At 39.2% G+C, this 15,743-nt stretch overlaps 1 protein-coding gene across 1 annotated transcript in view; it reads left to right on the top strand.

Moving 5' to 3' along the window:
• Positions 1-4,648: 4,648 nt before the first annotated feature.
• si:dkey-178k16.1 (band 4.1-like protein 1) overlaps positions 4,649-15,743 on the top strand; it is a 46,113-nt gene continuing 35,018 nt past the window's right edge. Inside the window, exon 1 of the mRNA XM_034144545.1 lies at positions 4,649-4,915. The gene's annotated coding sequence lies outside the window, so the exon portion shown is untranslated. The remainder of the gene's footprint in view (positions 4,916-15,743) is intronic.

The following is a 15,743-nucleotide window of genomic DNA, read 5'->3' as shown; positions in this document are numbered from 1 at the left end:
ACAATGTGGGGAATGCCACAATAATGTCTTTAATAGGTGTGAAAAATAAAAACACTGCTAGAGATTTCCTATGGTTCTTCCTCTTTGTTCAAGAATTGCAATACATTTCAATTAAATAAGAGAAATTGATATATGTAACCTGAAGGCAACATTATAGGACACAGTTGTTCATCTTAAACGTAAGCAGAACTCATTGATCCTTAAAATTCAAGGAATAGGTAGATTGTAGTTTAGTTTCATTTGATCATATTCATTAATTAAACTACTTATTTTTAATTCATTACGTTCGATTTATGGTGATATTCGGAGAGCGCACAATATGTGATTTAAAAGTGCAGACATTAGCAGGTTGGTGGTCTGGAAATGAGAACATACCGTGGCCTCACATAATATACAGCCTTAAAGACAGGGTCATGACCAGAAGAAAATGTGTGTAAAGTGCAAGTTTTCTTTATGTATGTGTAAGGTCAACATAAATATGGCATTCTCACTGACTAGACATCTGACTACACTCATACCACCCACACATTTTTTCTCACTATCAGTAAAGAAATCACCTCCCAGAAAAATGTGCTTGTCTTTGCCGTCAGTTGTCAACTATATCTTCACCTGATCATGATGGCCTTTGGTTCCGACTTTATCAGCAACAGTCACATTTGTTTTTTGTCAGGTAACAATTCTGGTGGGTTCTCAGAGTGTCCTGTCAATCAAAGAGAAATCTGTGTGGTCAAGGTTTTCTGTCTTGGGTTTATTTGTTCTGCTTTACAGGCTGCCAAAGTGCTGATAAATGAGTCAAAGGGCTGAACAACAGTGGAGTGACTCAATGTGCAATGTGTTCTCATAAACGAGGTGACAGAAACCTAACAGAACAACTTGTTTTCCCCACCATGCATGCACATTGTAAACCTTCATATTTAGAGGTTCTCATACTTCACTTTGAAAGCAAAGTGCATTGGAGAGTAGTGAACTAAGCTCAGGTAACTAAACTAATAATTAAACTACATTTTGTAGTAGCTTGCTGCAGATAACTTCTTTCATATCTGCATGTTGATACAAACAGTACATGTTCTTTCTTATTGTGTGTTGAACCACACAAAAAATCAATGATTCTCAATTTTTATTTAACAATTTATTATGGAACCGCTCTGATTTTGGTCTTTCTGTTAGGCACATTGTTTCTGTGTTCAGGCTTTTAATGTTTTCTGAAAAGGTGAAAGACTGTTTTGGTTTTAGAGACTGATAAGTAATTTTTAAGATTAGTACTCAAGTAGGTCAAATGGTACATTTTCTGTGTTCACTTTTTTTAAATTAACTGTGTTCTTTATTGCTTGCACATATTTGTATTACATTTTTTGTTATAATGTTTTGTACATTGTTCATTTTAGCACATTTTCTAGTTAGTTTTAGTTAACCAAACTAGATTCTTTAGATTTCAAAGCTATGTTTTAATAGTTTCCTTCCGTTCACTGAATATTTAATTTAATTTAATTTCAAACCTTTATTTAACCAGATTGGTCCCATTGAGATCATAGATCTCTTTTTCAAGGGAGACCTGCAGCAAAAGAGATCTTTAATATGATATAATATGATAGTATATGAGCCATTGATAGTATATGAGCCATTGATAGTATATGAGCCATTGTTCTCTTGAGGAACCCTGGTTTGGAAACTTTTTTATTTGATATCAAGACAGATTACCTCAAATATACTAATTACGATTCTTTACAAATACACAGTCATCAAAACATAAGTTTATGTCAAAATATGTAGACACCGGTCAGAATAATGTTCATTCAAATCATCTGATATGAAATCCAGAAATGTCAGGTTGAAAAAACTATACCTTTTTAAGCTTATATGTTTACATTAAGGTAATGATAAAATATTCCACTGAATTTAAGTATAATATTTGACAACTGAGATGTCTCTATTACTTGGATGCCTCTTCCAATTTTCTTAAAAGGAACTTTTAGTGGTAGGTACTAAGCTACAACAGTAAATCAAAAATAAAATGCCCTGTGGCATCTTAAGAACCGGTCTCGATTGCCCTTTATAAGCAATACATATAAATGATGTGTAAAAGTGAAGACTTGATCTCACACGTCAACTATTCTGAGAAATACTTTTGCTGCCTCAAGGAAATGACAGCGTAAATAACATAAGGTTCTTCCTTCGTTAGTCACTAAAAAGATTTATGGCACTGCTCAGTCTCAGTATGCATTAGTAATAACGGCAAAAGTGCTACATGTAGAAAATAGCTTAGAGCAACCATGTGTGCAAGTCAGGAAATGTAAATGCGATGAAACTGCCAGCAGATATGTGTAATTACCTAGTTAAAGTATAAGTGCGAAACAAATTAGATGCTGACTGTAAACTTGATTTTAGGGTGTAGCATGTGCAGGCTGTGCATACTGTCCTCCTCATGGTTGTTGTGATGATGGTTTATTACTGCCACCATGTGGAGAAATCTCCTCACGACTATTGGAGTGACTGACTTCTTATGTTTGCAAGTGTATGTAATATTAATGTTCTTAGTGACTTAAATAAGAGTGTCTGGTCATATATTCAGTATTCAACCTCAGCCATTACAGGGATAAAGACATACTGTATAGCAATAGTTTACGCTCCAAAAATCGTTCCCATATGGCAACAAAGTCATTTCGCTGCTCATTTTCGCACAAAGGCAACTGAAGGAGAACCACTGAAGCATGACGGGAATTGATTTCCTGTATCCATATTTGCATTTGAACTGAACACTTGTGCATGAAAGCCAAAGAGGGCGTTCGGCACAGAAGGTTCCTATGAGTCACCATCATTGCAATACATCACCCACTTAGCCTTCATTCATTCAACACGCCTCTCGCTATGCAGGGAAGAGTACAGTATATGACCATTTTACTTAAAGTGGACCTATCATGCTATATTTAAATGATATATTGTAGGGCCATACCTATATAAAAGTATATTTATACGTTTCTGTTTTCAAAATATCAAACAGATCATGCATTTTAGCCATGCCTCATTTCGCTCTATTTGCTGTTCTCCAGCCCTGTTTTTGCAGGGGGCTGATTCTGTGAGCTGCAGCTGACCACGCCCCCCTGCAGGAGAGGGGAGCCGCTCTGATCAAGTCAGAAGAGGGGGAGAAAAATAGATCTCCGTCCTCCGTGTTTTATTATAGCCTATTATTATTATATAGAGTCGTTATTCATTTGTTTTAAAGCTCAATAAATAACAAAGAAGACCTTTGACCGGCACTTTTCTAATTTTGTCCGGAAGATTTCAACTTTAACGGACATCTTGACCGGCGAAAGAAAACCTAACTGAAACTCTGAAGCACGGTCCCCTAGTTCCTTGGAAGAGGCGGAGAGGTGGGTGTTTGTCATCTGCTGGTGGACTAACCGGAGAGAATTACAGTGCTTGCCTCGACGGGGAGGGATTGCATTGAATTAAAGCAGCAGGAGCAAACGCTTGCCTCGGGGAGGGAGAAAAAAAGCCACAGCGGAGAATAAACAGAAGGGTAACCATGGTAACCATGCGCGAGAAGTCTTCTTCGCTGCTTTTGTGGCAGACTACAGCGCCACTTACAGGCCTGGCATATGTACTACAGCGTCTCCAGCGCTTTCGAGCGGCAATGGCCGGCCGTGGCCCAACCCCACATTCCCCTGATAGGTGGAGAGTTGGCCCAATAGCCGTAGCGCCACCGTCCTGACGTCAGGACAGTGTTCAAATCTGGATCAGTTTTTATCAGATCCGTTGCAGCCCCTTTTTTAGAGATTTGGGTATGGAGGAAAATAGAGAGGGATGTGTTTTCTGACACTTGGTGAGTTCCCTGGAACACCGGGGACACATATTCATGTATAAAAGACGTACAAAAGTGTATTTTGCATGATAAGTCCCCTTTAAAATATACCTACTTCTGAATGTTAAATATCAGGAGTCAAAGGTTGTTATGTTGACTAATTGTCTAGCACAATGGAACAGAGAGTGGACATGTATCATTAAATACAATAACTCACTATAATGTAGCCTACTAAATGTATTTCTTTCAATTATGTCAAAGCAAGACGAGAGTTTAATTGTACATCTTCTTGCTCTTTGGGCTTCAATCCAAACTCATGTCAACACCAATCAATGACACTGTCTATCAGTTTTATGCAAAGCCAAGTGAATTGATTTGAAATGATTAAGGACAAATGTACTTTGCATTTTGACTTTTAGTGACTGACAGGTATATAAATGGCATTTAAAGGGGGCTCGTGGCCGGGCACAGACAGACTGCAGTGATATACTTTGCCAATAGCTAGCAGCTCAGCAGGTGTCCCCACCTTTGCATTTTAAAGAGGTGGGGTAAGCTACTTGAATATGAATATGCAATTAGGAACACATTTTGACAATCAATAATCCTCCTCACTAATTTATAAAACGTATTCAAGAGACGAATTTAATCTATTCAAAGTGTGTCTTAAATAAATAACAATATGCCTAATTACGCGTGTATGTTCCTCTTGCAGCTGAGACTCGGTTACACGATTAAATGTGCATTAGAGTAGAGCATCTCTTTTTTTTTTTTAAATACCCCTCATTTTGCTTTGGTCTGCGCCGGCAAAAAATGACCCGGGTATCAGCAAAGCAAGTGGTAAAGAGGTGCTGCGTGTCACTAGCGGAGAGGTCCACATTTCACGCACGACGTGAGGAGTTCCCGGTGAAAACGCCCCTCTACTCTCCTCCTAGCCCTCGCGACCGTGAGCATCCCTGCCGGCTCGTGCTGTCTGCTGTCCCAGGCTGCAGGGCTACTCCTCCCGCGGCAGAGGAACGGAGCTCCGGGGCGGTGGCGGCGTCCGTCTTCCAGTTCCCTGCGATCTTCATGATCACAATTTGGGCTGAATCTTGAAAAACCCCGGACCTGACAGGAAAGGTATGCCTTGTATTTGTTTGTCTCATACGGTGACAGCGGAACAGGTGCATGCTGCATATGCCGGTTGTTAGGAAATGACATTGTAGGCAAGGAACCGGGAGCGTCTTGGTACCGGTGACACGCTTTTGGCTCAACACCGAGCTCTGCATGCTCTGCAAAGACACCGCTTTGTGCTTCAAGTGTCATGGACGGATAGGGAGGGTGTTGCCACAGATCTTTAATCCGGCCAATATGGTCGGCAGGATGGTTTAATAAGCTGCATGGAATCAGGGCATCCTTTATCTCATGCATATCAAGGCCCTGTAGGCAGACACCTTTCCTATCTTCTTACTGAATCACATAGCGCCAGATCAGCCCTGTTTCTCTACACATCCGACCCATATACGATTGTTCTGAGCTATTCTTGGAAGTGTGATGATTGTGATTTCTCTTTGTGGAGCTATAGGCTAAGCACAGCTGATGCTCGAGATAATGAGCTAATTGAAGCCGGTGTGTGTCGCGGGTGTGGCAGGGGGGGGGGGGTAGGCGTGGGAGCCTCAGCAATAGGAAGGTCTCCTGAATGTGTGAATTGCAATGGGACAAAGTAGGCTATTAAACTGGAAATGCTTGAAAACTAAAATTAGAAGACTGATTTAAAAAGGATACTTCACATACATATGAATAGATACAAAGAAAGGCACAAACTGGCCTTGTTTCATCTTAACAGCTGCTGTCCTTGGTCTATTATTATTTAAAAAACTGTGTCCATTGGGAAATAGGTTAAGGTATTTCCATGTGGATTCAAAAATACAATTTAAACATCTTTGCAATGAGTTTGAAATGTCCTCACTATTCATACTCAAAGCTGTATTACAGCTGTAAACCACAAATACATTATTTTAGGATGTAGATCCTTTTTTTCTGAATTATTTTCTCAAAATGTCATCTGATCCTCTCTCCTAAATGTTATACAACAATATATTCCTTGACATTAAACTTTGAATTGAAATAGTATACACAAATATATACACAAATTAATTGAATATTAGATGTTGACAGAAGATTGAATTTGCATAAAAACATACAACTAAAAAGCATACTCTTACATTTGAGGGACGCAACCAGATAACTTTCTGTGGTAAAAGTTCGGCAAAGAAAAATAACTCTCAAACAAAAAACATCAATATGAGACATATGTATACTTAAAATACAAAAGTGAACAACTCAGCAAGTTTAAATTTCAACAACAGAAAAGTCAATTTATAAAAGTTACCATTATCAGTAACAACACGGCCTTTTGTTCACCCTCATCCTACTCACAGACTGTCAGTCCTCGTGTATCTGGCTCCTTTACCACGCCAAAGGCTACAGATATCCAAGACTGAATTGGTGGAGGCAGAGTCAGGGAGGAGGCAAATTAGATAAAAAATCCATCCATCTGTCCATCTGTACCTTAATGCATCCTCCAGTCTCATTTTTTCTTTCTTTCACCTGCTCCACTTCCAGCCTCCCTGGGTGCATTACAATGGTGCAACTAAGCAGAGTGCTGCTCCTCTGTTATGTCCCTTTCCTCATTCACAACAAAAGGGCAAAGCTTCTTTGTGTGTATGTTGAATTAAACTCATACAGGAAAATAAATCGTATCAATCTTTTTCAAGGCTGTTTTCAAGGTGCTTCAAGGAGTTTAAATGCATGTAATACAATAATGGAATTACATGCTATATTTCCCACAGACTTATTTGCTCTTATATGAGAGGTATGATGTAAAGGACAGTCAAGCAGCTGTTTGTGTAAAACATGAAAGGACAAGGTTATGAGACAGATGTACACATGGCATTCACAGGCAGCGACTCCATTACTTTCAGGTCATAGTGTGACCTCCGTGCAACCTGTCACCAATGCATATTCCATTAGGGCAAAGGCCAGGTCACACGTTATATGGCCTTCAGGATGCATTTTTGTGTCTGTATTTCTGTGTGCGTAAATTCTGCCTGCTTGTTTGTTTAAGGCAGCTCACTTCTATACATCTCTCCCAAGAGTCCTATTACAAGTCATCCTCTAATCGATTTGTAATACCTCATTGAAGCAGGGCCAGCAGTCTGTTCACAGCCAACTTGGAATGCTCCACAAGATAAACGCACGTCACTTAGAAGTGAGAGAAGCTTTCAAAGGCATATTAAAGATAACAGCAGGCAATACATGGTCACTTTTTGCATTACTATCAACATGATATTTTGTGAGATGCAATGCCTCACTCAGAAAGACATCCCATTTTCTGCTTGTTTCTCACATCATTTTAAATCAATCAATGTAAAAGTATGGGGATTTCTTCAAGACTATCGTTGGGCTTGCTGAAAGCAATAATTAACATATGTCTTAACTTTGTCTAAAACTGGAAAGAAAACTGAAGTCCACTTGAAAAGTCAGTTGTAGTGACCTGCTCATTTTAAATGACGAAATTAATCGGATGAAAGTAATCAGATCAGACGTTTTGAACAGACTTAAAATTGCTTGTTAAAAATCTGAAGCATGTTAGCCGTAATGCGAGCAACATGACGGTTAACATGCAAAAGTGATTATTACATGTTACTTGTTAGACGCTTTTTAATCTTACATTACATTGTCCCTCCACTGTGACACACATTACAGCTACATCTTTTCACCAGCCCTTTGTTTTCATGGCAAACTATTTCAGAAGAGACTAGAAGCTGCTTGAAATTGTTGGTCCCCCTCCTCCATCCACAGACCCCGTGTCACTTCAATGCCCCCACCTCTACATGGAAGTCACATCCTTCAGTCCAGTGCCACGGTTCAGTTATTAACCTCATTTTTATTTTACCAATGTGTACACGTGAACTAACACAATATTTCTTACCGGCTGTTTCTGTCTGTTTCTTTGTCTTAATATTATCTTGTGTTGAATTCTGATGTTAGACAAGGGTTCCCATGGTAACTGAATTTTAAACAGGCACGCCTGATGTCTCTGTGTTAACCATCGTTAGTGATGACAGTCTCCTCTTTGGTCAAATAGAAGAAAGAAAAAAAAAAAGAACTGTGCTGCAGGCACAGTGTGGTGCCTGTCATTTTCCTGTCATTGTGATGAAGAGAAGATTTCTTTTGTTTTGTCTATTTGACTCTGCAAGTAAGGCTCAGTTAAATTGCATAGAGGGAAGTGGAGAAGTACACTATGAAACTGCAGAAGATGCTTTTATTGTTAGAATTTGAGAGTTTCTCTCAATTTCGGTGAGCTTGAATTGTGAAGTGGAATATACTCTTGCTTTTTTAACGTTATGTGTTCATAGTGTGTCAGAGGGTCAGAATAAATCGCAGTCCGTATTACATGGATTCCAAAAAATGCACCTTAATTTATCCAATGTATCGAATGTTGTGTTTTTATGCGTACAGTCTGCCTAAATACACATGCGGTGGACACAATAACAGCAATATGTTATGCAATCATAAAATAGCACTGCAAGAAATATTCACTTCAGATTCTGTGGTTGCCAAGGATTTACTGATTTCAATGGTTCAGGTTAAAGGCTGTAATTTGGCAATTTGCAGAAAATGTAAATACTGTACACACACTATAGACAGTATGTAGGCTACTGTAGTGTCTGCAGTCTGCCCTGCTCTGTCTAATTGTATATGTAAACTGCTGCAGCATATTTGTCAGACTGGACTGTTTGTCAGTTAGTGTATGTCAACATGTCTCGCATCAGTGTCACCCACACAAGTGTCTGCAGCGTGATGGTTCTTAAAATAACCCCGCTTTTGATCGAAAACACATTCAATAGATTAGCAGCCAGAGCTTTACAATCATGTTCAAGATGTTCAAATTTATTTTGACACTTAATGTAATGTTCCTCTGCCTTGTTACACATCCTGATGTTCCCTTTAGTAAATGGCGTTAAGATTACTCTGTGGACGTATAATGGCGAAGGACGGGACTTCCAGTCATGTAAACTGGTTAATCTTTAAGATATTCCTCACATAAATCAAACCATGCATTCCGACAGCTCATTTTTAGAGATTTCCCTGCCTGATTTGTTTTAATCAGGGAGGATTAACTTTACAATGCCCCCACCCTCTGCTCTAATCATTTTTGATATGCACATTTGTCACCTTCTTTGACTCCAATCTAAGATAAGTTTGCAATCACACAATCTGTCGTTTCATATCAGCTCAAAAAGTGGAACTAAGTACTTTAGATGTTTAAATGTAGACACCATTGTAACTCCTGTAACATCCGCTGCTTTAGTGCAGAACCTTCCCATGAGAGAGTGTTTGTTCTATGTCGATGCAGGCAGCACAACTTCCTCTGGGCTTGCTTTCTCTTGGGGAGGATGAACTTGCAGCCTCATTGGTTCGCAAGTCGTATCATTTATCTCTGTTGTGGTGTGACATGATTTGCAGCAGACTTTACAGTCCTGCTAGGCAAACTGCTTCCAAGACTGCTGAGTGCCAATGGTTTTGGAGAATGTGTGTATGTGGTTTTCCCTGAACAAGGACATCTCGCCACTCCCACTCTCCCAACCCCCACAGTCCTGTACCTGGTCTCCCAGAGCGAGTCTCTGCACTGTAGGATTGATGGACTGGCTGTATATTCCATTAGGGGGGAAGCACTGATTATAAAGCTTAGATATGGAGGGAGCTGCATGATAAAAAGGGCAAGGCTCATTGATAAAATGTTCAGTGATTGGGTAATAGGGTGGGTGGCTTCTATCTGGAAATACCGTAATTTATCATGTTATGTATAGAGTAGGTCGACTACAGTAGCTGCTTTGGACATTAACTACAAAAAACGCTAACTACTTCAGCTAGTAGCCGTAGTAACCATTACCGTCTTGATACACTATGCTCATTAAATTGTAGATGTAGAGTTTCTACTAGAGTCTCAGCAGTTAGAGGGCTCAATACAATATACAACAAGCCTATGAGTCTACAGCCATGCTAGCAGCTACAGGATGTGTGGCTGTATATAGACACAGTAATGTTTTGTGCTAATGTCAAGCGTACATGCTAAACATTAGCACTAAACACAGTCTAGCTGATAAACATAGTTAGTTCTGCAGGTTTGGTTCATAAACCAAGGTACAGTTTTGGACAAATGTATGTGGACCAGCTGGTGGTGTTAGATTTGAAGGTAGGCGACCACCAAAGTAAGGTTCAGAAAAAAGGAAATCCAACAATCCCCTTGGCAGGGATTCTCAGCCATTACAATCAGTTTTTCTGTTTGTGCCTGTCAAAAGGCATTGTGGAAATTGCCACAAATCCGTTAGGGTGGCCAACTAGTCCAACAAACTCCCTGGAAAAAGCAACATACACTTGGCACAAAATAAAGAGACCAAGATCAATATTTATCTTCAATGAGAATGATCTCTTTAAAACGCCCTGAAGACAGACAGATGGTTTTGGTTGGAGGTCTTTTTTTCTGGGCAAAAGTAACCCCCCTTCAAGTCTCCAAATGAATGAATAGTCTAATTAACACGTACTGTTTGGGGCATGCTCTGCTCATTGTTGTGAATAATGTAGTCTTGAAAGACATTTTGGCAAAGGAAGAACACTGCCTGTATCACAGTGAACACATTATCTGTGTGCTCCTCTCTGCAGAAGACAACTGCTACTATCACTACGTTGTGTCTGTAACACTTTAGTGACAAGATAAAGCTTGAATGAGCTGATAAAAAAAATCAAGTGAGACGGTGTATAAGATGATGCAAATGTATATTTATGTATAGAACCCAGATGGTCACTTTAGTCCAAATGGGCTTTTAATGGACTTAAAATCAAACAAGCTGAACAAAATCAGTGCCATTTACTTTTCATTTAATGGCCTTTTAACCTTAAATACAAAAACAATGGTTTCCATTTTTAAAGTACCTGTCAGGTTGTTTTAGACTGATAATTGGAGTTATTTTTGGATATCTGCCAGTGAGGCTTTTAAATGGTCTATGGTTTATGTATGTCTGTGCATTTAAATGAACTGGTCCTTGAAGGGTCCTTGGTTATTTTTCTTGGTTCTGTTTATCCTTGCTTATTTGAATATTTTACCATTATAATAAAAGCTGTATGGGGGCTGTAACTCTTTGGGGATCTTTGTGAGAAACGCCTGAAAAGATTATGCTTTTCAAACAACAACAGCACAGTAGCTGTCGAGAAAAGAAGGGGCACAAAGGGCGTCAGTGATGCTAGCGGGTCTCATCTACGGAGTTAAATTCTGCACTTTGATCTAAAAGCTATACATTAGAGCAATCAGCTCCTTTCACACTGAGTGGGAGTTCCATTGGCGATGATGAGAGCCTGGCATAAAATATTGATTTTAAACCTGTGTTATTTTTTACCAAAATGTAGGCCAAGTTAGTATTTTGATTTCCTGTGATATACTGTTCAGCACTGTTACTTTAGATAACAGAATAGTCTTGACTTAACTGTTATACTCCTTTTGTGAAAAAGTATCTAAACACTATTCCTGCACACCTTTGGTAATAGGAGAAGAGGAGGTGCTGATCACACAGTGACTCGTCAAAAAATGCTCTCACAAGGTATTCCACACTTCTTTTTCTCTCTCCCATATACTCAAGAGGTATGCTGTTAGCACATTCATTTCCTGAGAGCATATTGTGTTAAAGGAGTGAGAGGAATCCACAAGCCGTGTTCCCCATGCTCTGCTTTGACATTAATTTTGAGGGGCTGTGTTTTGACAGATTTCTCTTGCCCACCTGCTGATGGAGGATAGGCCGGTGGGAAACTGACGCCTGTCTGACGACGCATCAATATTTAGGTTCTCTAAATTGACAGGCTCTTTGTTTGAAAGACAGCATTTAGACAAATGGGCTCAGGCAGGCCCCTGTTGAATGGTGCATCATGGGCATCATGCTGCCCTAGATGATCAGCCATCATGTCCGTTACTATCTGGCAATTTGTCTGAGCTGCTGCGCCGCAGACGATGAGTGTTTTGGAGCATCACATTGTCTGCATTTTTCAAGATTTCAAGGCTTTTATTGTCATTCGTGCATAGCTACAGTGTAGTTATGTCAATGAAAATCTTAGGTCACAGGCTCCTCTAACAGTGCAACACAATAAAACAGAGAAAATAGTGCAAATAAATACAATCAAATAGAATAGAAGTAATGCCATAAGAGTCTATATGCAAGTGATATATCATTTGTAAGTTGCAAACAGGTGAATGTTATGGATGTTCTTAGTTCAGGTGTTTAACAGTCTTATGGCCTGTGGGATGAAACTGTCCCTGAGTCTGGTGGTTTTACTCCTGATGCTGCGGTACCGCCTGCCAGACGGCAGCAGATAGAACAGTTTCTTGCTGGGGTTGCATTGTGCCTCCTTTAGTTGGAGAGGAGTTGACGTTGTACAGTTTTCAGACTTCTTTCCTCCTCAGTCAGTGCTGTTGATCCAGGCTTATATCAGGAGAGCTGCGATGCTCAGTTATGATTACTGTGTATTTGGATTGACTGTGAAATGTAGAGCGCAGAGGTCGGCTCCACAGATACACTGACGAGGCCTGTATGAGCAGCCTCGGGGAGTCTGTGTGCATCTGTGTGTGTGTTTGATAAAGATCAAGGAACAAGGCTGCTTCCCACATACCTAATCTTAAGAGATTCTCACTAGCTGATCAGTGAAACACAGCTTAGGTTATTGATGCCAACAGAGTTATATAACCCACTTCAATAGGCAACAATTCTTATGTAAAACAAAGCATTTGTTTTGAAGATACGATCTGTTCTTCTTGCCAGCCAGAGATACCATACGTCATAGACTTTAGAGCTATAATTTTCACCGACAAAGAAAGTAAATTTTTGGAACAAAGTGTGATATAATTAAAAAGGTTTGCAATGCTGAGACTTGTACTTTGTTGCAGTAAAATAGTTTCCAGTCTCATATTTAACACAGATTTTGACCATCAGCACTCTCAGTCTATATTGTGAGAGTCAGGAAGCGTGAATGATGAATGGCTTCCTCGCATACTTTATCAATTGAAGGCTCTTGCAGGTACATTTGCAAAATGTTGGTGAATCTAGTGCGCCACCAGCAGCTAAAATGATCTCAATTTTATGAGGAATTCTGAGGTTTTAACAATCAGTTGGACCTCAGGTTTCATTCATAATGTTAAAGTTACACATGTTGAGACTTCAAGGTTAATGCGAATATTCACAAATATTTTTTAAATCTATGTTATCAACCAGGATTTGAACCCTTTTTTTTTTTTTACAGAAAATACAGTTCTTCGCATGATTTTGAAGGAGTAGGGCGCCATAAGGGGGATATGATATTTCAAAAATGTCGGTGTGCTTGGAGCCTTGCACAAATAGACACCAGTGACAGAGCTTTTGGGGCTGAACTCATATTGACCGAATACTCAATGGGTGCTTGGCAAACACTAATATGTTCATTAAGCTTAAAAAGCAACAATAGGGAGCTAAATATTTGGTTCATGAACTGAAACAGGAACAAAACGTGTCTGGTTAAATGTTCTGAAAATAAGAATAATTTACTGAAGATTTGCAAAGCTTAAAAATTATTTAAACTGCCAAAGTAGTGATTCCTCTCAATGACGTATGTAACTGACAAGTAAAGGATCGAAATTTCATTTTGCGATCAATTGCATTATACATCATGTCGTATGTCAACATTTTTGCAATAACAATAGTTCAAATGACTATGTGCAATGAAAAGTGATCCTTCAAAGTGACACAACTATAGCAAATGATCCTTAAACTGTGCAGCTACCCTCAGCTCTATAGACTAGAGCTTTCAAATGTAATGGCTTCCTGCTCACTGTTTGGTTTTCTAGTCTTCACATTCACTTGGACTATGGGATGATCTGATTTAACTGTGGCATTGGCCTGACAACCTAAACAAATACATCTCACCACATTGTTAAGGTCCTCAATTCTGATTGGTGCATGCACATATTTGATACAACCCCTTTTCATCAGTGCCCCACCTATTTCTTAATATTTACAATAGAACAGACAGGAAGACCTTTTCAGGACCTTTAACATAGTCAGTGGTGTTCATTCAACAGTGTGGATAAACAGTGAGAATGGGCTGCAAAGCTTCCCCTGTTGTTCTATCAATATCACATTGATTTCTGTCTCTTGCTGTCTTGAACAATTACCATCATTTGTAGTTTGGGACTGCTGCGACCTTTAGTTAGTTGTAAGTGCAATCCATTTTTATCAGGACAAAAACAAATGTAAAACCCACCAGAGACAAACACACCACAGTGCCCGCACAGTTTGAGATTAATAGACAAAAGTGAAAGTAAAATGGAAGATGTCTGGGATTATTTTGGCCCTCTATGACTCAAATGTTAAAACCTGTAGTACAGTATCATAGTTGTGTCTGAGTATAATGATAGATCAGTTAGATAACCATCATGATGGCACTTTTCACAAAGCACCACATTGTGTTATTTGGCCAATACACTTCTGAAAAAAACATATTTCTGTCTTGTTTAAGTATAAATAAGCCAAGTTATGTAAAGTCACTATTTTTGGAGGGCCTACAAACCTGCACATTGTTTTCAGGGCGTTCTGTCATACTTCACAAAGTATTTCCGTGCTGATATCTCTTTGAAGTTCAAGAACCAAAGGGCCCCAGATGATTTTTGTAGAGAAAAACCTTTAAAGGGAGTCTGTTTGAAGAAGGTGACTGCAATGGGAATGTTGAGTGTAAGCAGCCGCAGCAACTCGTACTCCGTCTCCATCAAATTCTTCACACAGATGATTAGGTGTGCAAAGACCAGAACTGATGTGGAGCCAGAGTGATTAAATCACAAAGTGACCCAAATGAAAGAATTGATTGGCCTCACGATCATGATATGTGTGAAATGTGCGCACTTAAGACTCTGACTTATTAGCATTCTTCTCAAGTTTGCTTGTGAATCACTGATACTTTGTTTTGACAACTTCTTAATACGGGGCTGACATTCACACAGGTGGGGGTATTACAGTTCATTGATCTGATTAGATCAGGTGAGCAAGTGTTGAGAAGAAAATCTACTTAGCAGAGGATTAGAGATGGATAAAAAAAATATATATATATATGAATGGACTTGGAATTGTAATCATATTTATTCCTCACTATAAACAAGACTGCATGAAATTAGATTTTCCACATGAAATAATGTCATGTCAAAGGACGTAGTATTGACACTTAAAGGTGGGGTAGGTAATTTTGGAGAAACCGGCTCGAGATCGCTAGAATTTGAAAATACACACCTGGAGAAAATCTGCCACTTCCTTACAGAGCCCCTCCTCCAACACACACGAACGCGCACATGACCAATGAGGGCACGAGATAAGTTTGTGCACAGATGGAAGGCTGACAGGCAGGTAGGCCATCCAGTTATTTTAGCCGGGCCGGCTAAAATGATTGGTCGTGCTTTTTACAGTACTACGGCTTCCACAAATTACATTTTTTGATGTATTTATTGTCAAAGCATTTGATATATTCATTGCTATCGGGATGTTAAGAGCATTCCATGGAATATAACAAAAAGTGTTTCTGAAATAAATTACATACCCCACCTTTAACTAATAAACAAGACTTTAAGTCTAAAGCTATGCTAGCAGCTCTAGGGGCCTGTTGGGTTGTGCTTTGAGATGTATGCTAATTTCTGTATGCTAACATGCTCGTAATGATAAGGCTAAAATGCTGATGTTTAGCAGGTAGAAATTCAACTTTTTTCACCATCTTAGTTTAGTGTTCTCCCACTATATTTCTCTTAGTAATAAATAAAAAGTTCAGCTAACTGGATTGTCATTAGCTTGATGGGTCAAAAAACAAAGTGTTGATCCAATTAAAATGTTGCCCTAAAGATGCTAGA

This window comes from Trematomus bernacchii, unplaced genomic scaffold, assembly GCF_902827165.1.
Source record: "Trematomus bernacchii unplaced genomic scaffold, fTreBer1.1, whole genome shotgun sequence".
Lineage (NCBI taxonomy): Eukaryota > Metazoa > Chordata > Actinopteri > Perciformes > Nototheniidae > Trematomus > Trematomus bernacchii.
Note: the sequence above shows the minus strand (reverse complement) of the source record. Positions and strands in the feature narration are given on the sequence as shown.